Below are 23,370 nucleotides of genomic sequence, written 5' to 3' on the forward strand. Positions count from 1 at the left end.
TGCATTCCTATATACTAACAACAAAAGATCAGAAAGAGAAATTAAGGAAACAATCCCATTTACCATCACATCAAAAAGAATAAAATACCTAGCAGGACTTCCCTGGCAGTCTAGTGGTTAAGGCTCCACGCTTCCATTGCAGGGGCTGTGGGTTCAATACCTGGTCAGGGAACTAAGATCCCACATGCCATGTGGTGCAGCCAAAAAAAAAAAAAAAAGAATAAAATACCTAGAAATAAACCTACCTAAGGAGGCAAAAGACCTGTACCCTGAAAACTGTAAGACACTGATGAAAGAAATCTAAGATGACACAAACAGATGGAAAGATATACCATGTTCTTGGATTGGAAGAATTAATATTGTCAAAATGAGTATAATACCCAAGGCAATCTACAGATTTAATGCAATTCCTATCAAATTACCAATGGCAGTTTTCACAGACCTAGAACAAAAAATTTTTTAATTTGTACGGAAACACAAAAGACCCCAAACAGCCAAAGCGCACTCCTGAGAAAGAACAACAGAGTTGGAGGAATCAGGCTGCCTGACTTCAGACTACACTACAAAGCTACAGTCATCAAAAGAGTATGGTACTGTCACAAAAACAGAAATATAGATAAATGGAACAGGATAGAAAGCCCAGAAGTTAAGCCCACGCACCTATGGTCAATTAATCTACAACAAAGGAAGCAAGAACATAAGATGGAAAAAAAAAAAGTCTCTTCAGTAAGTGGTGCTGGGAAAACTGGACAGCTACATGTAAAATAATGAAATTAGAACATTCCCTAACACCATACAGAAAAATAAACTCAAAATGGATTAAATACCTAAATTTAAGTCCAGATACTGTAAAACTCCTAGAGGAAAACGTAGGTGGAACATTCTCTGACATAAATTGCAGCAGTATCTTTTTGCATCCACCTCCCAGAGTAATGAAAATAAAAACAAAAATTAAAAAATGGGACCAAATTAAAGGCTTTTGCACAGCAAAGGAAACCAATAAACAAAATGAAAAGACAACCCACAGAATGGGAGAAAATATTTGCAAATGAAGCGACTGATAAGGGATTAATCTCCAAAATATTCAAACAGCTCATGCAGCTCTATATCAAAAAAAATAAAAATAAAAAAATGGGCAGGAGATCTAAATGGACATTTCTCCAAAGAAGACATACAAATGGCCAAAAAAGCACATGAGAAGATGTTCAACATGACTAATTAGTAGAGAAATGCAAATCAAAACTACAATGAGGTATCACCTTACACTGGTCAGAATGGCCATCATCAAAAAGTCTACAGGGCTTCCTTGGTGGCGCAGTGGTTGAGAGTCCGCCTGCCACTGCAGGCGACACGAGTTCGTGCCCCAGTCCGGGAAGATCCCACATGCCGTGGAGCGGCTGCACCCGTGAGCTATGGCCGCTGAGCCTGGGTGTCCGGAGCCTGTGCTCCACAACAGGAGAGGCCACAACAGTGAGAGGCTCGCGTACCGCAAAAAAAAAAAAAAGTCTACAAACAGTAAGTGCTGGAGAGGGTGTGGAGAAAAGGGAATCCTCATACACTGTTGGTGGGAATGTAAATTGGTGCAACCACTATGGAGAACAGTATGGAGGTTCCTCACAAAACTAAAAATGGAACTACCATGTGATCCAGCAATCCTACTCCTGTGCATATACCCGGAAAAAAACATAATTCGAAAAGACACGTGCACCCCAATGTTCATCGCAGCGCTATTCACAATAGCCAAGTCATGGAAGCAACCTAAATGTCCACTGACAGAGGAATGGATAAAGAAGATGTGATACACATATACGACGGAATATTACTCAGACATCAAAAAGAATGAAATAGTGCCATTTGCAGCAACATGGGTGGACATGGAGATTCTCATACTAAGTGAAGTAAGTCAGACAGAGAAACAAATATCACATGATATTACTGATACACAGAATCTAAAAAAATGGTACAAATGAACTTATTTACAAAACATAAACAGATTTTTCTAACAAACTTACCGTTACCAAAGGGGAAACGCAGAGAGGAGGGATAAAATAGGAGTTTGGGATTAACACATACACACTGCTATATATAAAATAGATAATCAACAAGGACCTACTGTATAGCACAGGAACTCTACTCAATATTCTGTAATAACCTATATGGGAGAAGAATCTGAAAATAATGGATATATGTATAACTGATTCACTTAGCTGAAACTAACACAACTAACACAACTATAACCCAGTATAAAATAAATATTAGGGCTTCCCTGGTGGCGCAGTAGCTGAGAGTCCGCCTGCTGATGCAGGGGACACGGGGACACGGGTTCGTGCCCCAGTCTGGGAAGATCCCACATGACATGGAGCGGCTAGGCCCGTGAGCCGTGGCTGCAGAGCCTGAGCGTCCGGAGCCTGAGCTCTGCAACGGGAGAGGCTGCAACAGTGAGAGGCCCGCGTACCGCAAAAAATAATAATAATAATAAATAAACATTAAATTTTAAAAATATATGACTGCTTGAAATTTTGCCCAAGCATCCAAACAAATTCTCATACTCTGTAAAAGACGATAGGACCAACCATATATAAGATAAAGAACAAAGCCAACTCCCTACATAGTGAGTTATACAGCTCAAAGGGGGGCTCACTGGAGCCCAAGTATGACCAAGGTATGTTCCTCCACCTTTCCTGAATTTCCTCCATTATAATCCTACTGGATTTAAGTTTGCAAATTCTTGAGTTAAATGCAAACACTTGCTGAAAGAGATAACTTAAAACAAAAACACAACACCTGCCCAGTTAAATGTATAATATATTATGCCTAGGTAGGGACATGAAGGAATGGGGCCCTAGACAGGTATGTTTTTACAAGTATGAGAACAATATTTGCAACACTCCTTATGGGTCACAGATCACATCTTTCTTCTTTTCTATATCTTTGCAATAATCCAACAAAAGACTTTTTTAATTGAGGTTAAATTCATGTAAGATAAAATCAACCATTTTAAAGTATACAGTTCAGTGGCATTTAGTACATTCACAGTGTTGTGCAACTACCACCCCTATCTAGTTCCAAAACATCGTCTCCCCAAAACAAAACCCTATACCCATTAAGCATATGCTCCCCATTCCTCCTTCTCTCCAGGCCTGGCAAACACCAATTTGCATTCTATCTCTGTAGATTTACCAATTCTGGATATTCCATATAAATGGAATCGTGCATATGTGGCCCTTTTGCATCTGGCATTTCTTACTTAGTATAACGTTCTTGAGGTTCATCCATGTTGTAACATGTAGCAGTACTTCATTCATTTTTATGACTGAATAATACTCCATTATGTGGATATACCACATTTTGTTCATCCATCCATCTGTTGATGAACATCTGGGCTATTTCCACCTTCTGGCTAATGTGACTGGTGGGGCTAAAAATATACATGTACAAGTATTTGTCTGAGAACTTGTTTTCAATTTTTTTGTGTAGAATTGGTAGTGGATGCTTTCATTTCTCCAGAAGTGGAATTGCTAAATCACATGGTAATTCTATGTTTAACTTTGAGGAGTCACCAAACTGTTTTTCATAGCAGCTGAACAATTTTATACTCCCTCCACAATGTATAAGGGTTTCAATTTCTCCACATCTTCCCCAAAGCTTGTTTTCTGATTTTTTCTTCTTTTTAAATTGTAGCCAACCTCATGGGTGTGAAATGATATCTTAATGTGGTTTTTATTTACATTTCCCCAATGACTAATGATGTTGAGCAGAGAAGTCTTTTTCTTCTTCTCAGCCTGTTCTCCAAAGGTGCAAAGCCTCTATAAAAACCTATATGATGTCCTATGCATATTCTGGTAGCATTACGCAAGGACAGCCAGTTAATAAATATGTGCTCTTGATTGTCAAATATCATCAAGAATCTTTTCTAGTTGCCTAAGTATCTTTAAGTGTATTTTTCAAGGGTTAGAATTCACCTAGTAGAGCTCTTTTGTAAAACAGTATATATTTTTTAGATATTTAATTATACATTTGATATAATAATCTTATATGTTTAATTATATAACATATAATTATATAAATAAAATTATTGTTAATGCTGATTTCTTCAACATTTAATCTCAATAAATCTTATGTCATGGATCACAGTATTAAAACTGTGCTATGGTTCGTAGCAGCACTATTTACAATAGACAAGACATGAAAGCAAACTAAGTATCCATCAACAGATGAATGGATAAAGATGTGATAAAAATATACAATGGAATATTACTCAGCCATTAAAAAGAACAAAATAATGCCATTTGCAGCAACATGGATGGACCTAGAGATTATCATACTAAGTGAAGTAAGAGAAAGATAAATATCATATGATATCACTTACATGTGGAATCTTAAAAAATGATACAAATGAACTTATTTACAAAACAGAAACAGACTCACAGACATAGAAAACAAACTTGGTTACCAAAGGGGAAAGGAAAGGGGTGGGGGATAAATTAGGAGTTTGGGATTAACAGTTACATACTACTATATATAAAATAAACGAGGACCTACTGTATACCACAGGGAACTATATTCAACATCTTGTAATAACCTATAATGGAAAAGATTCTGAAAAAGAATATATGTATGTATGTATAACTGAATCACTTTGCTGTACACCTGAAACTAACATGGCATTGTAAATCAACTATACTTCACAAAAAAAAAAACAAACAAAAGAACCCCAAAACTGTGCTGTGAACACACAGAGGTGAAGACCACTAGGCTAGTCCTTGTTTTTCAGTGTATTTCCCTCTCTGGAAGTTGTTTGTGTTTCCATTTATGTAAAATTTGGAAAATGAAAATGAATCAATAGTAACAGGAAAGAGATCAGTGATTGCCTCAGAACAGGGCAGAGAGGTTGTAAAAGGAGAGATATTAAGGGCCACTAGAGAAGGACTACCTTTGGGAAATGCTTTGGGGTGATGCATATATTCATTGCATTGATTGTGGCTATGGTTTCACTGGTATATAAATATGTCAAAATTCATCAGATTGCATACTATAAATATGTACAGTTTATCATATGTTAATTATATCTCAGTAAAACTGGGGAAAGGTTTTTAAAAGAAGGAAAAATATTATGTATACCATGATCCCATTTTCATAAAAAATTACACCACACACATGTATGCATTCATAAAGAATTCAGAGTAAATATTCCAAAATATTAGCAAATTCAAGCTAAGAGTTTCTCCTATGTTTTCTTCTAGAAGTTTTGCAGTTTTAGGTTTGACATTTGGGGTCTATAATCCATTCTGATTTCTTTTTTATATATGGGTTGAAAGTGGGTTTTTTGCATATGAGTATCTAATTATTTGAGCACCATTTCTTAAATCATTCTTTCCCAATTTGATTGTCATGGCACCATTACCAAAAACCAGTTTCTATGTATTGATTATTTCTGTACTCTATTTTGTTCCATTGATCTATTTGTTTATCATAATACCAAATACCACACTGTCTTAATCATGGTAGCTATATAGTAAGTCTTGAAATCAGGCAGTGTTAGTCATTCAACTTTGCTCTTATTTTTCAAAATTGTTCTATTTGATGTCTTTTGCTTCTTCATATACATTTTAAAATCAATTTAACAGTTTCTACAAAAAATCCTTCTGGGATTTCAATTGAGTATGTTGGATCTACAGGCCATTTTAGAGAGAAATGACAACTTAACATTGAGTCTTTCAATACATGAACATGATATATTTTCCCCATTTAATTAGGTCCTCTTTAATTTCTCTCAGCAATGTTTTGGAGTTTTTAGTGTGCAGGTCATGCACATCTTTTGTCAAATTTCTTCCTAAGTATTTCTTATTTTTTGATATTATTATAAATGATATTTCAATTTTCAATTGGTGATTATAAAAATACGGTTAGCTTTTGTATATTGACCTTATATCCTGCAACCTTGATAAACTCATTTATCATAGCAGCTTTTTTGTCAATTCATAGAATTTTCTACATACACAAAAATTTCATCTGTAAATATATAACAGCTTTACTTCTTCCTTTCCAATTTATTTGCTTTTAATTACTTTCCAAGCAGCTTTGCTCTCAATGTTTGAATTGATTAAAATGTGTGAGGTTTTGTGGGTCAAGCAGACTTCACTCAATGTAGGTAGGATTCAATCGTCTTGCAAGGAGCCACCCAGGAGTCTCAGCTACAGAAGGGAATCACACTGACAACAGGATGGGAGGTGACAGTGAATGACCTGGAGCAGGAGGTGGGAGCAGGGAGACTGGGAGAAGTCCAATCATAGTGAGATCTCCCACAACAAGGAACCAACACTGGGGTGGATTTCCCCTTTAGGCATGTTACCCCATAAGACCCAGCATTTAGACACTTGCCACACAGTGGGCTTCAGTGGCCCCACAGGCAGTGTTGGCCAGAAAAGCATCACCAACCAACAGAGAGAACAACACAAACAGTCACTTAGATAACAGACTCTTGTCCTCTTTCTCCTTCCTCCCTGTTCCAACACAATGAAGGGTTAGAGCCCAAAGGGAGAGGAAAAGGCTAAATGAGCTCATTCAGTCCCCCAGTATGAGGAAGGGGGATACAGAATGAAAAGAGCACGTCATAACCCTCTCCCTCACCCACACACACAGACTACAGTCCCTATAAAAGGAAAATTTTGAAATCAGATATGAAATTGAAGTTTCAAACAAATCAGTCTTCTAATAACTAACGACCAGGAAATTATTATTTTTTCCTAAGATGCTATTAAGGGATCTGCTGTACAGGAGGGAAGGGAGATTTAACATAGGTCTTGAGGGGTGTGATAACAGAAAAATAACAATTCAGTGTTGCACCACACTAACTGAGATAGGTCAATAAATCAGAAATATATTGTTTAAAGATATATAATAAATTAGTTGACTGAATATAAATAATGAATTTATCTGGATAAAACCTGTTGGAAAGACCTTCCTGTGTGATGCCAGAACATCACGAGTGTTCTAGCAGATCCCATGACCTGGGACCTGTTGAACTGGGCTGAAGCACCTGCAAGCTCTTGAAGCAAGTGGTCTCACCAAATGAGAAGATTCATTTAAAATGCACTTGTTGGGCAGAACACTCTTTGATATAAAATGTAGTCATATTTTTTGAATCTGTCTGCTAAAGCAAAGGAAATAAAAGCAAAAATAAACAAATGGGACCTAATTAAACCCAAAAGCTTTTGCACAGCAAAGGAAAACATCAACAAAGCAAAAAGATAACCTACTGAATGGGAGAAAATATTTGCAAATGATATGACTGATAAGGGGTTAATATGTAAAATATATAAACACCTCATACAACTTGACATCAAAAGACCAAATAACCTGATTTTAAAAGGGGCAGAAGACCTGAATACACATTTTTCCAACAAAGACATACAGATGGCCAAGAGGCACATGAAAAGACACTCAACATCATTAACCATCAGAGAAATAAAAATCAAAACCACAATGAGATATCAACTCAAACCTGTCAGAATGTCTATCGTCAAAAAGAACACAAATAGAGTGAAGACTGCCACCACGTCCTGCCTGCCATCTGCCGCACACGGTGGGGTGTTATTCCAGGACCTTGCTTCAGACAGGTCTGGACTCAAAGAAGTATAAAAATCCTAAACAGAAACTCTCCGGTAATTAAGCAGCACCCAGCAACAAATGAGCACAGGTCCCTGGCACACCCTCAAACTTGCTTTTCACTGAGTGCCATGATTTCTCCAAATACCTCCTATACGAACTGAGAATAATGTAACTCCAGAAAAGAGGAACCGCAGAGGCCTGCTGCGCCCTTGCTGTGAGACCTGGGAGACCCAGACAGAGTTTCAAAGCTAAGGACCCTCACATCACCCTCAGGGTCTTGGTGCTCCGGCCGGGTGTCAGGCCTGTGTCTCTGAGGTAGGAGAGCCAAGTTCAGGACACTGGTCCACCAGAGACCTCCCAGCTCCATGTAATATCAAACGGTGAAAAAAGCTCTCCCAGAGATCTCCATCTCAATGCTAAGACCCAGTTCCACTCAACGACCAGCAAGCTACAGCACTGGACACCCTATGCCAAAAAACTAGCAAGACAGGAACACAACACCACCCATTAGCAGAGAGGCTGCCTAAAATCATAATAAGGTCACAGACACCCCAAAACACACCACCGGAAGCAGTCCTGCCCATCAGAAAGACAAGATCCAGACTCATCCACTAGAACACAGGGACCAGTCCCCTCCACCAGGAAGCCTACCCAACCCACTGAACCGAACTTAGCCACTGGGGGCAGACACCAAAAACAATGGGAAGGGGCTTCCCTGGTGGCGCAGTGGTTGGGGGTCCGCCTGCCGATGCGGGGGACACGGGTTCGTGCCCTGGTCTGTGGGCCCGTGAGCCATGGCCGCTGGGCCTGCGCGTCCAGAGCCTGTGCTCCGTGGCGGGAGAGGCCATGGCAGTGAGAGGCCCGCGTACTGCAAAAAAAAAAACAGGAAGTATGAACCTGTAGCCTGTGAAAAGGAGACCCCAAACACAGTAAGCTAAGCAAAATGAGAAGACAGAAAAACACACAGCAGATGGAGGACCAAGGTAAAAACCTACCAGACTAAACACATGAAGAGGAAATAGGCAGAAATTCTATTTCTACCTGAAAAAGAATTCAGAGTAATGAGAACAAAGATGATCCAAAATCTTGGAAATAGAATGGAGAAAATATAAGAAATGTTTAACAAGGACCTAGAAGAACTAAAGAGCAAACAAACAATGGTCAACAACACAATAAATGAAATTAAACATTCTCTAAAAGGAATCAACAGCAGAATAACTGAGGCAGAAGAACAGATAAGTGACAGGGAAGATAAAATAGTGGAAATAACTACCACAGAGAAGAATAAAGAAAAAAGAATGAAAAGAATTGAGGACAGTCTCAGAGACCTCTCGGACAACATTAAGCACACCAACATTCAAATAATAGAGTTCCCAGAAGAAGAGGAGAAAAAGAAAGGGACTGAGAAAATATTTGAAGAGATTATAGTTGAAAACTTACCTAATATGGGAAAGGAAATAGTTAATCAACTCCAGGAAGCTCAGAGTCCCATACAGGATAAATCCAAAGAGAAACCCTCCAAGACACATATTAATCAAACGATCACAAATTAAATACAAAGAAAAAATATTAAAAGCAGCAAGGGAAAAACAACAAATAATATACAAGGGAATCCCCATAAGGTTAACAGCTGATCTTTCAGCAGAAACTCCACTGGCCAGAAGGGAGTGGCAGGACACATTTAAAGCGATGAAAGGGAAAAACCTACAACCAAGATTACTCTACCCAGCAAGGATCTCATTCAGATTCAACGGAGATATTAAAACCTTTACAGACAAGCAAAAGCTAAGAGAATTCAGCACCACCAAATCAGCTTTACAACAAATACTGAAGGAACTTCTCTAGGCAGGAGACACAAGAGTGGGAAAAGACCTACAAAAACAAACCCAAAACAATTAAGAAAATGGTAATAGGAACATACATATCAATAACTACCTTAAATGTAAATGGATTAAATGCTCCAACCAAAAGACATAGACTGGCTGAATGGATACAAAAACAAGACCCGTATATATGCTGTCTACAAGAGACCCACTTCAGACCTAGGGACACATACAGACTGAAAGTGAGGGGATGGAAAAAGATATTCCATGCAAATGGAAATCAAAACAAAGCTGGAGTAGCAATTCTCATATCAGACAAAATAGACTTTAAAATAAACACTATTAGAAGAGACAAAGAAGGACACTACATAATGATCAAGGGATCAATCCAAGAAGAAGATACAACAATTGTAAGTATTTATGCTCCCAACATAGGAGCACCTCAATGCATAAGGCAAATGCTAAGAGCCATAAAAGGGGAAATTGACAGTAACAGAATCATAGTAGGGGACTTTAACACCCCACTTTCACCAATGGACAGATCATCCAAAATGAAAATACATAACGAAACACAAGCTTTAAATGATACATTAAACAAGATGGACCTAATTGATATTTATACAACATTCCATCCAAAAACAACAGAATACACTTTCTTCTCAAGTGTTCATGAAACATTCTCCAGGACAGATCATATCTCGGGTCACAAATCAAGCCTTGGTAAATTTAAGAAAATTGAAATTGTATCAAGTATCTTTTCCAACCACAATGCTATGAGACTAGATATCAATTACTGGAAAACATCTGTAAAAAACAGAAACACATGGAGGCTTAACAACACACTACTAAATAACGAAGAGATCACTGAAGAAATAAAAGAAGAATTCGAAAAAAATACCTAAAAACAAATGACAATGAAAACACGACGACCCAAAACCTATGGGATGCAGCAAAAGGAGTTCTAAGAGGGAAGTCTATAGCTATACAAGCCTACCTCAAGAAATATTTGAAATAAACAACCTAACCTTACATGTAAAGAAATTAGAGAAAGAAGAACAAAAAACACCCAAAGTTAGCAGAAGGAAAGAAATCATAAAGATCAGATCAGAAATAAATGAAAAAGAAATGAAGGAAACAATAGCAAAGATCAATAAAACTGAAAGCTAGTTCTTTGAGAAGATAAACAAAATTGATAAACCCTTAGCCAGACTCATCAAGAAAAAAAGGGAGAAGACTCAAATCAACAGAATTAGAAATGAAAAAGCAGAAGTAACAAATGACACTGCAGAAATACACAGGATCATGAGAGAGTACTACAAGCAACTATATGCCAAAAAAATGAACAACCTGGAAGAAATGGACAAATTCTTAGAAAAGCACAATCCTCTGAGACTGAACCAGGAAAAAATAGAAAAAAAACCAGACCAATCACAAGCACTGAAATTGAGATTGTGATTAAAAATCTTCCAACAAACAAAAGCCCAGGACCAGATAGCTTCACAGGCGATTTCTATCAAGCATTTAGAGAAGAGCTAACACCTATCCTTCTCAAACTCTCCCAAAATATAGCAGAGGGAGGCACACTCCCAAACTAACTCTAAGAGGCCACCGTCACCCTGATAACAAAACCAGACAAGGATGTCACACAAAAATAAAACTACAGGCCAATATCACTGATGAACACAGATGCAAAATCCTCAATAGAATACTAGCAAACAGAATCCAACAACACATTAAACGGATCCTACACCATGATCAAGTGGGGTTTATCCCAGGAATGCAAGGATTCTTCAATATACGTAAATCAATCAATGTGATACACCATATTAACAAACTGAAAGATAAAAACCATATGATCATTTCAACAGATGCACAAAAAGTTTTCAACAAAATTCAACACCCATTTATAATAAAATCTCTCCAGAAAGTAGGCATAGAGGGAACTTACCTCAACATAATAAAGGCCATGTATGACAAACCCACAGCCAACATATCATTGTCAATGGTTAAAAAGTGAAACCATTTCTTCTAAGATCAGGAACAAGTCAAGGTTGGCCACTCTCACCACTATTATTCAACATAGTTTTGGAAGTTTTACCCACAGCAATCAGAGAAGAAAAAGAAATAAAAGGAATACAAATCAGAAAAGAAGACATAAAACTGTCACTGTTTGCAGATGACATGATACTATACATAGAGAATCCTAAACATGCCACCAGAAAACTACAAGTGTTAATCAATGAATTTGGTGAAGTTGCGGGATACAAAATTAATGCATTCCTATACACTAATGATGAAAAATCTGAAATAGAAATTAAGGAAACAATCCCATTTACCATTACAACAAAAAGAATAAAATACCTAGGAATAAACCTACCTAAGGAGACAAAAGACCTGTATGCAGAAAACTATAAGACACTGATGAAAGAAATTAACTATGATACAAACTGATGGAGAGATATACCATGCTCTTGGATTAGAAAAATCAACATTGTGAAAATGACTATACTACCCAAAGCACTCTACAGATTCAGTGCAATCCCTATCAAACTACCAATGGCATTTTTCACAGAACTAGAACAAAAAATTTCACAATTTGTATGGAAACACAAAAGACCCCAAATAGCCAAAGCAATCTTGGGAACGAAAAACGCAGCTGGAGGAATCAGGCTCCCTGACTTCAGACTATACTACAAAGCTACAGTAATCAAGAAAGTATGGTACTGGCACAAACACAGAAAGACAGATCAATGGAACAGGATAGAAAGCCCAGAGATAAACCCACGCACATATGGTCACCTTATCTTTGATAAAGGAGGCAGGAATGTACAGTGGAGAAAGGACAGCCTCTTCAATACGTGGTGCTGGGAAAACTGGACAGCTACATGTAAAAGTATGAGATTAGAACACTCCCTAACACCATACACAAAAATAAACTCAAAATGGATTAAAGACCTAAATGTTAAGGCCAGAAACTATCAGACTTTTAGAGGAAAACATAGGCAGAACACTCTATGACATAAATCACACAAAGATCCTTTTTGACCCACCTCCTAGAGAAATGGAAATAAAAACAAAAATAAACAAATGGGACCTAATGAAACTTCAAAGCTTTTGCACAGCAAAGGAGACCATAAACAAGATGAAAAGACAACCCTCAGAATGGGAGAAAATATTTGCAAATGAAGCAACTGACAAAGGATTAATCCCCAAAATTTACAAGCAGCTCATGCAGCTCAATATCAGAAAAACAAACAACCCAATCCAAAAATGGGCAGAAGACCTAAATAGACATTTCTCCAAAGAAGATATACAGATGGCCAACAAACACATGAAAGGATGCTCAACATCACTAATCATTAGAGAAATGCAAATCAGAACTACAATGAGGTATCACCTCACACCAGTCAGAATGGCCATCCAAAAAATCTGCAAACAATAAATGCTGGAGAGGGTGTGGAGAAAAGGGAACCCTCTTGCACTGTTGGTGGGAATTTAAGTTGGTGCAGCCACTATGGAGAACAGTATGGAGGTTCCTTAAGAAACTAAAAATAGAACTACCATATGACCCAGCAATCCCACTATTGGGCATATACCCTGAGAAAACCATAATTCAAAAAGAGTCATGTACCACAATGTTCACTGCAGCTGTATTCACAATAGCCAGGACACGGAAGCACCCTAAGTGTCCATCGACAGATGAATGGATAAAGAAGATGTGGCACATGTATACAACAGAATATTACTCAGCCATAAAAAGAAACAAAATTGAATTATTTGTAGTGAGGTGGATGGACCTAGAGTCTGTCATACAGAGTGAAGTAAGTCAGAAAGAGAGAAACAAATACCGTATGCTAACACATACATATGGAATCTAAAAAAACAAAAAAATTGGTTCTGAAGAACCTAGGGGCAGGACAGGAATAAAGACGCAGACGTAGAGAATGGACTTGAGGACACGGGGAGGGGGAAGGGTAAGCTGGGACAAAGTGAGAGATGGGCACAGACATATATACACTACCAAATGTAAAACAGATAGCTAGTGGGAAGCAGCCGCATAGCACAGGGAGATCAGCTCGGTGCTTTGTGTCCACCTACAGGGGTGGGATAGGGTAGGTGGGAGGGCGATGTAAGAGGAAGGAGATATGGGGATATATATATATATATATATATATATATATATATATATATATGTATAGCTGATTCACTTGGTTATAAAGCAGAAACTAACACACCATTGTAAAGCAATTATACTCCAATCAAGATGTTAAAAAAAAAAAGAACACAAATAGCAAATGTTGGCAAAGATGTGGAGAAAAGGGAACCCTTGTACTTTGTTTGTGGGAATGTAAATTGATGCAGCCATTGTGGAAAACAGTACAGAGGTTCCTCAAAAAACTGAAGGTAGAACTACCATACGACCCAGCAATTCCACTCCTGGGTATTTATCCAAAATACCCAAAAACAATAATTTGAAAAGATACATGCACCCCAGTATTCATAACAGCATTATTTACAATTGCCAAGATACGTCCATCAATAGATGAATGGATAAAGATGTGGTATATACATATGATGGAATACTACTCAGCCATAAAAAAGAATGAAATTTTGCCATTTGCAAAAACATGGATGGACTTGGAGAGTATTAAGCTAAGTGAAATAAGACAGAGAAAGATAATACGTGCTGTATGATAGCACTTATATGTGAAATAAAAAAATATAACAAACTAGTGAATTTAACAAAAAAGAAACAGACTCACAGATAAAGAGAACGAACTAGTGGTAACTGGTGGGGAGAAGGAAGGGAGGACAAGATAGGGGTAGGGGATTAAGAGGTACAAAATACTCTGTACAGAATAAGTTACAAGGATATATAGTACAACACAGGGAATATAGCCAATATTTTATAATAACTATAAATGGAATATAAGCCTTAAAAATTGTGAGTCACTACTGTATATCTGAAACATATATTGTAGTACATTAACTATACCTCAATAAAAAAAGAATTTGAAAAATTAATTTTTTAAAAATAATGCATGTGTTGGCCCTCTATCTCCTAGACAGTAAAATAAAAAAGGCTGAACTAAATTCTCTGTGATCCTCTTAGCTCAAATGTCTTTTTCAAAATAACCAATTTATATTTTCCTCTTGTTTCTAAATATTTGGGATTTATCTCAAAAAGAGTCATTTATGTATTCCTCAAATAAACCATGCCTGTGCATGCCGATGAACTTTGGCCTATGTTGCCCCTGCAAGCTAAAATGCCTCTCTCCTACTCGCCATCTGGAAAATACCCCATCATCCTTGGAAAGATCAGCTTCCGCGAATCCCTCTCTCTCACTCCCCAGGTAAGAATGACTCTGCCTGCCCTTCTCTGACTCCCACTGTACAAAGTTTATTCCTCCATGGCACAGGCTTTTGGTTTTGTTTTTGTTTTTAAAGGTAGTGAGTTGTGTCTGCTGTCTTCTTCCTAACCCATCTCTCCTTTAAGGACAAAACCCAGCTTCTAGCCGTTTCCCAAGCAAGTCTTTATCATACAAAACTTAAGTGATGGAAGAACAAGAAAAATGAAAGCAGAGAGGTTAAGACAATCAGTATAATAAAGAGATGAGTCTGAAAGGGGACTGGAGAGCAACTAGACAGACAGCATGGGCCAAGTTTGTGAGACAGTTTGGGGAAGCTTGCAGTGAAAGAGGGGAGAGCTTTCAACAAACGGTGCTTGAATCATGCCAAAATGGTACCTTGGTGCCACGGCTGCTATTGTAGGTATGAGATATGTGGGGGAGGGCAGGAAGCAGATGTGTTGCTAGGCTGTACAAAAGGCATTGCCTTTGGCATTCTTAGAGAAATTTCCATAGAGTTTAAATTGTTTGTCAGTCATTCTACATTCAGGGAAGGGGTGGGGGTGGGATGAACTGGGAGATTGGGATTGACATACACACACTATTGTATATAAAATAGATAACTAATGAGAACCTACTGTAGAGCACAGGGAACTCTACTCAGTGCTCTACGGTGACCTAAACGGGGAGGAAATCTAAAAGAGAATGGATATATGTATATGTATGACTGATTCACTTTGCTGTACAGCAGAAACACAACACTGTAAAGCAACTATACTCCAATAAAAAAATTAATTTGTAAAAAATACCAAGAATTACAATAGAGATAATAAGTAGAATTTATGTTTCAAATAAAATAGCCCCGGGGCTTCCCTGGTGGCGCAGTGGTTGGGAGTCCGCCCGCCGATGCAGGGGACGCGGGTTCGCGCCCCGGTCCAGGAGGATCTCGCGTGCCGCGGAGCAGCTGGGCCCGTGAGCCATGGCCGCTGGGCCTGCACTTCCGGAGGCTGTGCTCCGCGGCGGGAGAGGCCGCGGCAGTGAGAGGCCCGCACACCGCAAAAAAAAAAAAAAAAAAAATAGCCCCTATATAATAAATAAATAACAGTTTTTCAGTCATTCTACATTCAAGCTATCATGTCTTTAAACATGACCGCACAGTGAAGATGGAGCTTTAAGCTAGTGACATCTGTCTTGTAAGACTCAGCAACTTGTAATTATACTTTCATGTCTGTTTTCTCCTCTCACCCGCCCCCAACCCTGCCTCCAGCCTCTCCATGAGAACAAGGACTGCACCTTTTATCCACTTGCCCTGCTTCTATGAATGAATGATTCACTTAGAAAAGGAGGCTTTCTCTGGAACCCTGCACACAATCCCCAGGCAGGTTCCAGAAGCATACAAACGGATACATATGGAAGGCTTCAGAGCTCTGGGGTCAAACAGGTTTGGGTTCTAATCCCAGCTCTGCCACTTACTAGCTGTGGGACCTGTAACTCCCTAAGGCTCAGGTCCCTCAACTGTAAAGTGGTGGACGTCCTGGAACCTGCTGCATAGAGTTAAGACAACTAAATAAAATAACACATATTAAATACTAAGTACAGTACCCAACACAGACATACACGTTATAGAGATATAGACATAGCATATCTAAATATATTCAAACACATACAGACACATTCAGCTTCCATTCTGAACCTTCCCTGAGAAACAGTCTTATCTCTTAGGTATGTATATATTAAATCCAGCATTTTCTAAAAAGAGACAGTAACACTATCACAGTTATTATAAGTATGTTTAATTGACTGAAAGAGAGCATTGGGCACAACCTAAAAGTATATGCATCACTTTAAACTATTAATCTAACTTATTTACATCATATACATATCTATCTGTCAAGCAAAGGTTAATAGAGAGTTTATGAAATTGGGAATGCAATTAAGTCTCCCGGGAATCTCAGTTGGAGGCCATGCCAGTTTCTATGGTAACCAAAGGGCTCAGGCAAAAAATGGGGGAAGGGAGGTGATTTAAAAGCAAGATAAGCACATAAATATAGCTCTTGTCTACCTTTTCTTCTGAGTTCCAATAAGCAATCTTTGCTGCATTTAAATTATTATACAAAGGAAAGTATAAATCAGATTAGTCTTTCACCTCCTAGAATTAAATACATTTTTGCAACATGTTTAAAGTGATTCCAGTTTTTAAAAATGTATCACTTCTCAGTTTATGAAGTGTGTCAGGTATGTCTCAAATTCCCCAGGGGAGAGAATAGGAGAGGGGATTGAAAGAACACAACGAGATATCCAAGATGTCCAGGATGATTAGACTATACTGTGAATAACCTTCTCAACACCAGCTAATTAGGTTTTACTTATGGTCTCAGAAATTGCAATTAGGCCAAAGGGAGAAAATGTAAAGAATTGGTTTTCCTGTGACAAATTTCACAACATCACTGAATTGAAGAAGAGTTTAGTAATCACCTAGTCAAACCCTTGATTTAATCACCAAAAACACTTCCCTTGAGAAATTAACTTAGCTCCCTAATTAGGTGAGGGAACTAGATACCAGCAGAACCATGGTTAGAATCTGAGCTCCCTGACTATAGCTCGTACTGTAGTCTACATTCCACTTTCCTCTCCTTCACTTCTTTTTTACATGCAAAACTTAGGAACGCTCTTAACCAAGTCATTCCCAACTGCTGAATTGTCTGTTCTCTAGATTACTGCAGGTGGTCTGATTTGTTTTGTAAAACCAAATGAATCTTATTTTGGTACACTTCACCTAAGTTCTTAATTTCATTCACATTTAGAAGCAACTTCACATTTTCCATTAAAAAACCACTTTATGGAAGTTCTGTGAGTACTTACCTGTTTTATCTGACAGTCCAGCAGCTCCGTGTTCACTGCCAGCAATGTGCTCCTTTATGTATCCCACATAGTCTGTGTTAAGAAGAGCCTGAAAGAGAGAGGCCACCAGAGAAATTCATATAGGATCCACACAAGATATTGATTTTTAAAAAAAATCAGGAAAATCCTATTGCATAGTCTCAAATTTTCATTCTGCAATCTCAAGTGATTCCTTTGTAAAGGGGAGATAAAATGGGATAAAGAAAAATAGAATAGCATTATAATTCAGCCAGCATTGTTAAAACAGTGAACTCCTGCTTCTCTCCCAAGGTTTGCACTAAATGAAATCTGAAGTTTCTCATTTTGTTTCAAATAAATATAATAGATTCCATAGTGGACATGGTGATCTCTCTGGGTCTCTGCATACATGTAAAAATGGTGCTTGGTGCAAGTGAGGAGACAGGTGGCTGGACTAGAACCTAATTCTCCATCTCTAATATTTCGAGACTGAGAAAAGATATCAAAAGTACAGATAAGATGCTATACTTACTTCTACAAACTACATTCTCTCTGAAATTCTGTCTTCTGATTCACAAACTGGAGATAATCCCAGCTAAGCATACCTCGCAATGTTATTATGTGGATGAAATGAGGGTGTCATTGGAAATTTTCATTTATTGTGAAACTTACCCTGGGTGTAACAGCCACTGTGCTTGCCCTGCCTCTCTGTCCTCCTATGGGACGCTTCCCCACCCACAGCCTCTACGAAACAGGTAGCCATGTTTTTTCATGTAACCCTACTGACTTTCACATGCCCATTCAGCTGATGCAAAGGACCACCGCTCCAACGCCTGGCCAAACACCTGTGTGGCCTTGCTCACAACAATAAACTAGATCGATCAGAAATTTGAACCAGGACACATGCTAAAAAAAAAAAAAAAAATAGTGTGTGAGCAGTGGGAAGTGTAGTGAAAAGGTCCAAATGGACGGAGTGGGTCAAGAAGCAGAAAGTACGGGAAAGGAGGGGTCAGTTGCTGGCAGGACAGAAAAGAGACCTGAGGAGGGTAACTGAGTTTCACTGAGAGCAAAACACTGGAGTAGGGACCCAGGAGCTGTCATCACCAGGTCTCCCCAAAGCTTGCTGGAAACAAGATTCACCAATCTTTTTTATCTCGCTTCCTAAATAGTTCTCTGTATCTCCTCCACTGCCACTTTGGTCCATTGTTATAAAATTAGTCAATTAATTGGTTAATAACCCCCCATCATTCAACATCAAGAATTATTTTTTTAACCTTAAGAGTTTATTGGAGGAAAAAATGATTCAAATCGAGCAGCCCCAAACCAGAAATTGTTAGGAGAGCTCCACCAACAAGAGCTTGGAGAGAAACTTCCATAGAGAAAAGGCAGAAGCAAAGCAAGGCAATTATCAATTGGCTACAGCTTAAAGCCTGGCTGCCTATTTGTGACTGGTTGTCCTTGGTGTTTTCAATTCGTAACCTTGAGGCAGTTACAGGCTGAGACTTTGGTTTGCTTTCAAAGGCTGCCAAGGCATCAGAGTCACCTCAATCTAATGGCTTCCTTGTTTAATTAATTTAACAATTCCCCCCTTTGGATCATCCACTCATATGTGAGAGATTGGCCCAAAATGTGCTATTAGCACCACTTTCAGTCACTATCAGAGTTAAGTTGCCCTTGTCTAATTGTGAAACAGATAGGTTATGATATCATATCCATGGAAAAATTGTTTTTGCTGTTTATCTCACTGATCATCTGGTTTTGGTTTCTCCAAGCACAGTGAGACCGTCTGATTTACTGCTGATGGCTATGAACAGCATTTAAGACCTTTAAGAGAACACAGGTCACCAGGGAGACTACGATGAAAACTATTAGGAGGATAACACTAAAAACTGAAGTACACCCCTTAGCCAGGGCCCCCGTGAACCAAATCAGTTGGTGTCAAATAAATCAAAGAATGCACCCAAAGAGGCATCATCCTCTTTTAGTCAAGTGGTTTTTTCATTAACTTCTTGTATTTGCTACAATACTCCAGACGCGCAGGCTCAGTAGTTGTGGCTCATGGGCCTAGTTGCTCGGCGGTACGTGGGATCTTCCCAGACCAGGGCTCGAACCCGTGTCCCCTGCATTAGCAGGCAGACTCTCAACCACTGCGCCACCAGGGAAGCCCTGAGGACACCTTTTTAACGGGGGGATGTGGACCCAAGGTTCAAATCTCTGCTTTTGGCTGCCAGCTGGGTAGTGAGGAGGATCTGGTATGGTCACTTCCAAAAAGATTCTGGGGCAGTCTTTGTCCTTAGTGATTCCAAATCAGAAGGGCGGAAGAATACTGAAAATGTAAGTTTGGAGAGCTGTAGCCAGATATTTGAGGAAACTAGAATTCAGGATCTAGTTCAGTTTACAGATATACAATAAAACCTCAAAGACAATGAACAAGGCTAGAATCTGATATACACAAGATTGTACTATAATATTTTACTGAAACATATTTTTTCCTCTACAATCACCCTCATATCTATCAAGGATAATCAAGTAAGACTAACTTGTTTGCAAAATAAGTCTAATCTCATTAAACTTGGCCTGATTAGTCACTTAAATGTAGCAAGAATAGTGATTGGCCATATAAACTTTTAAAAATCTGCTTTGCTAGAACTTTTCATAAGGAATCATAGATTGGACTTTTAAAAAGGCTTCCCCAGGCTAAGAAGCCAAGCCAAGAACTCACCATCAGACTCCATCTGAAATACCTACAGGTTTGGGTGAATTCCTCTTTTCTTATAGTCCCCAAGATATTCTGAAGTTCCTGGGCTTACCAGGAAGTGACCTTCCTTATTCACCTGGTAAGGCTGCCAGGCACCCTCTAAACAAGCTACCAGGCCATTTTTTCCAAGGGGCTTTTATTGGCTCCATAAAGTCAACCTTAGTTCCTCAGAACTATCTGGTCATATTTGATTTTATGTGTATTCTCAAACGTGACATTCCAGTCAAAGCCTTAGTAATATAACCAATCTTTCCAATCGTCTCCTTTTATAAGGAGAACAGATTCTTATTGAACTTATGCAAATAACTATATTGCTGTGAAAATAAGAATATTCAATGAGCTTCTGCATTCTGGACGTATCAGGTAGGGAGAAAAGCTAAATGTTTCAAATCTGTTTACAGAAATGGACTTTACAAAATTACTGGAAGCCACAGATAGCTTAAGAGAAAATGATTTCCTTAAATCTGGAAAAATAGGGAGAAGAGATCAAAATGGTAGAGGGTAGAGGGTGCTGAGCTCACCTCGCCCTAAGAATGCATTAAAATAGATATACACACGGAGACAGATAGCAAGGAAGCAGTTGGGGTGTGTGGTGGCATGGAGACACAGTGCCTGTAATACAATATTTGAATTTCCAATTTTGTCTTGAAAAAATGAGTCAATCTGAGGATGGCTCTACAATCTCCATGGCTGCCGGTGACTTGTCAAAAGGCCCCTGTTCTGTCTCTTTAGAGATAGAGCCCTACGGCCACATGAGACCTTAGCGTTGAGATTAATCTCCCATATTTGGAAGGCAGAAGTGGGCAAATTAAGCAATGTGCATGACTGAGCAGGTTGAATGCCAGAGGCCAAAGAGAAAATGATGTCAGCAAGCAGCAGTGTTTCTTGTCATCCTCTTCCCAGGATCCTGTTCCTTTCAACACACTGTGCGTGTACTTCATGGGATGATTTTTGTAACGTTCATTTATAAAATACACTATACTATTAAAAAATACATCTACATGGGGAGCAATTTTCACTGAAACAAACTGGAGACAGGCAGAAAGACTCCTGTACAGCCAAGGCTGTAAAGAAAGATCCACATGGTGTCACATAGGAGGGGAAGAGAAGCAATCAGGCCAAGACCCGTGCCCCTGGCAGGGGACACATAAGAGAAGGTGGATTACATGAGCTTAGAGATCCTCCCTGGGCAATGAGCAGTTCAAACCACATATTAGGCACCCCAGCCCTCGGGAAGACAAGTCCCCTTAGCTGCTTTTGAAAACCAATGGGACTAAAAGGACGGCTGTTAGAAACCTAGACTCCACTCCTGAAGAGTGCCCAAGTGCTTGCCTAATCCCAGGAACAAAGTGGAGGAAGCAGATTCAAATTGCCTGGGACTCAGATCAGTTTCCCACGATCACCCCAGCATGAATACCAGCCCACGCCAAGGGCCCACTCTGGCCCCTCGAGCACAGCTCCCCACTAGGGCAAAGGGTGCCACTGTTAAGAAGAGTGCATAGTTGGGGGCATGGAGCTGGCTTAGACCTGGCACTACAACTGAACAGGGTGAGGGTGGCCATTACTGGCATTTGTAGAGGCAGCAGGTTGAAGGTGGTCTGGAACTCTGAATGGTGTGCCAGGACCAACGCAGCACACAAGCAGGACCACACCGAACACATACTCTGGACCCTCTAGCTCCAGCACTGCTCCCCAGTGAGGGAAAAACGCCAACATTGGGAGGGGGAGAGCACACACTAAGAAGGGATGGAAACATCTTGGACCCAAACTAAGTGCTCTGCTCCAGCACCCTGGGACACCCCCCCACCAGCCCCCAATATATTGCTGTCAGCCACTGAGCATAGGAGACGCCTCATCACACCTGGCTCTGGCTCTAGCCCCTCCATCTCCAGCGAACCTCTCACCAAGGTGATAGCTGCCAGCACACCCTGGGGGAAGACATGACCCATGCTCACCTCAGATCCATCTCTCATAACAAAGCCACTGGGCACACACAGACTGCAAAGGAATGCTCCCACACAAGGACACCCCTTCAAGACTGGGACAGGTAACTGTTTCACCTAATTTCATAGAAACTGAGAAAGTTAAACAAAATGAGAAGACAGATGCATTTGTTTCAAATAAAAGCACAAGAAAAAAACACTGAAAAAACAACAAATGAAATGGAGATAAATAATTAGAAGATAAAGAGTTCAAAGCATCAGTAATAAGAATGATAACTGAACTAGGGAAAAGAATAGATGAACACTGAGAATTTTAACAAGGAACTAGAAAATATTTTTTTAAAAACAAGTCAAAACTGAAGAATACAATAAATCCTCCTAGTATGTTTTTCACTTCATTAACAGCAGACTAGGTGATACAGAAGAACACATAAATAATTTGGGAGACAGAATAATGGAAATCACCCAATGAGGACAGCAAGAGGAAAAACAAGCTCTTGAAAATGAGAACAGGTGAAGGGACGCCTAGGACAACGTCAAGCATACTAACATTCACATTATAAGGACCCCCAAAGGAGAATCGAGAAAGGGGTCAAAAATGTATTTGATGAAATTCTGGCTGAAAACTTCCTGAACCTGATGAAGGAAACAGATATCCAGGCTCAGGAAGCACAGAGGGTCCCAGGCAAGATGACCCAAACCGACCCACACGAAGAAAAACCATAATTAAAATAGCAAAACTTAAAGAGAGAATTCTATTGTAAAAGCATCAAGAGAGAAACAAAGAATCAGTACAAAGGAACCCCCACAAGGCTATTAGCTGATTTTTCTGCAGAAGCTTTGCAGGCCAAAAAGGAGTGGCATTATATAATTCAAATGCTAAAGGAATTCCCTGGCAGTTCAGTGTTTAGGACTCTGCACTTCCACTGCAAGGGGCACGATTCGATCCCTGTTTGGGGAACTAGGATCCCGCAAGCTGCAGGGCATGGCCAAAAGAAAAAAATGCTAAGAGGGGAAAACCTGTAACC

The 23,370-nt window shown here is 39.3% G+C and overlaps 1 long non-coding RNA gene across 1 annotated transcript in view; it reads right to left on the bottom strand.

Annotated features, from left to right (window-relative positions):
* Positions 1 to 12,712: 12,712 nt before the first annotated feature.
* Positions 12,713 to 23,370, bottom strand: part of LOC111167609 (uncharacterized) — a 94,322-nt gene continuing 83,664 nt past the window's right edge. Inside the window, exon 4 of the long non-coding RNA XR_002642868.2 lies at positions 12,713 to 17,732. This is a non-coding gene — a long non-coding RNA (uncharacterized LOC111167609). The remainder of the gene's footprint in view (positions 17,733 to 23,370) is intronic.

This window comes from Delphinapterus leucas, chromosome 16 (genome assembly GCF_059928025.1).
Source record: "Delphinapterus leucas isolate spDelLeu-1000000601 "Yukka" chromosome 16, BTC_Dleu_Yukka2, whole genome shotgun sequence".
Lineage (NCBI taxonomy): Eukaryota > Metazoa > Chordata > Mammalia > Artiodactyla > Monodontidae > Delphinapterus > Delphinapterus leucas.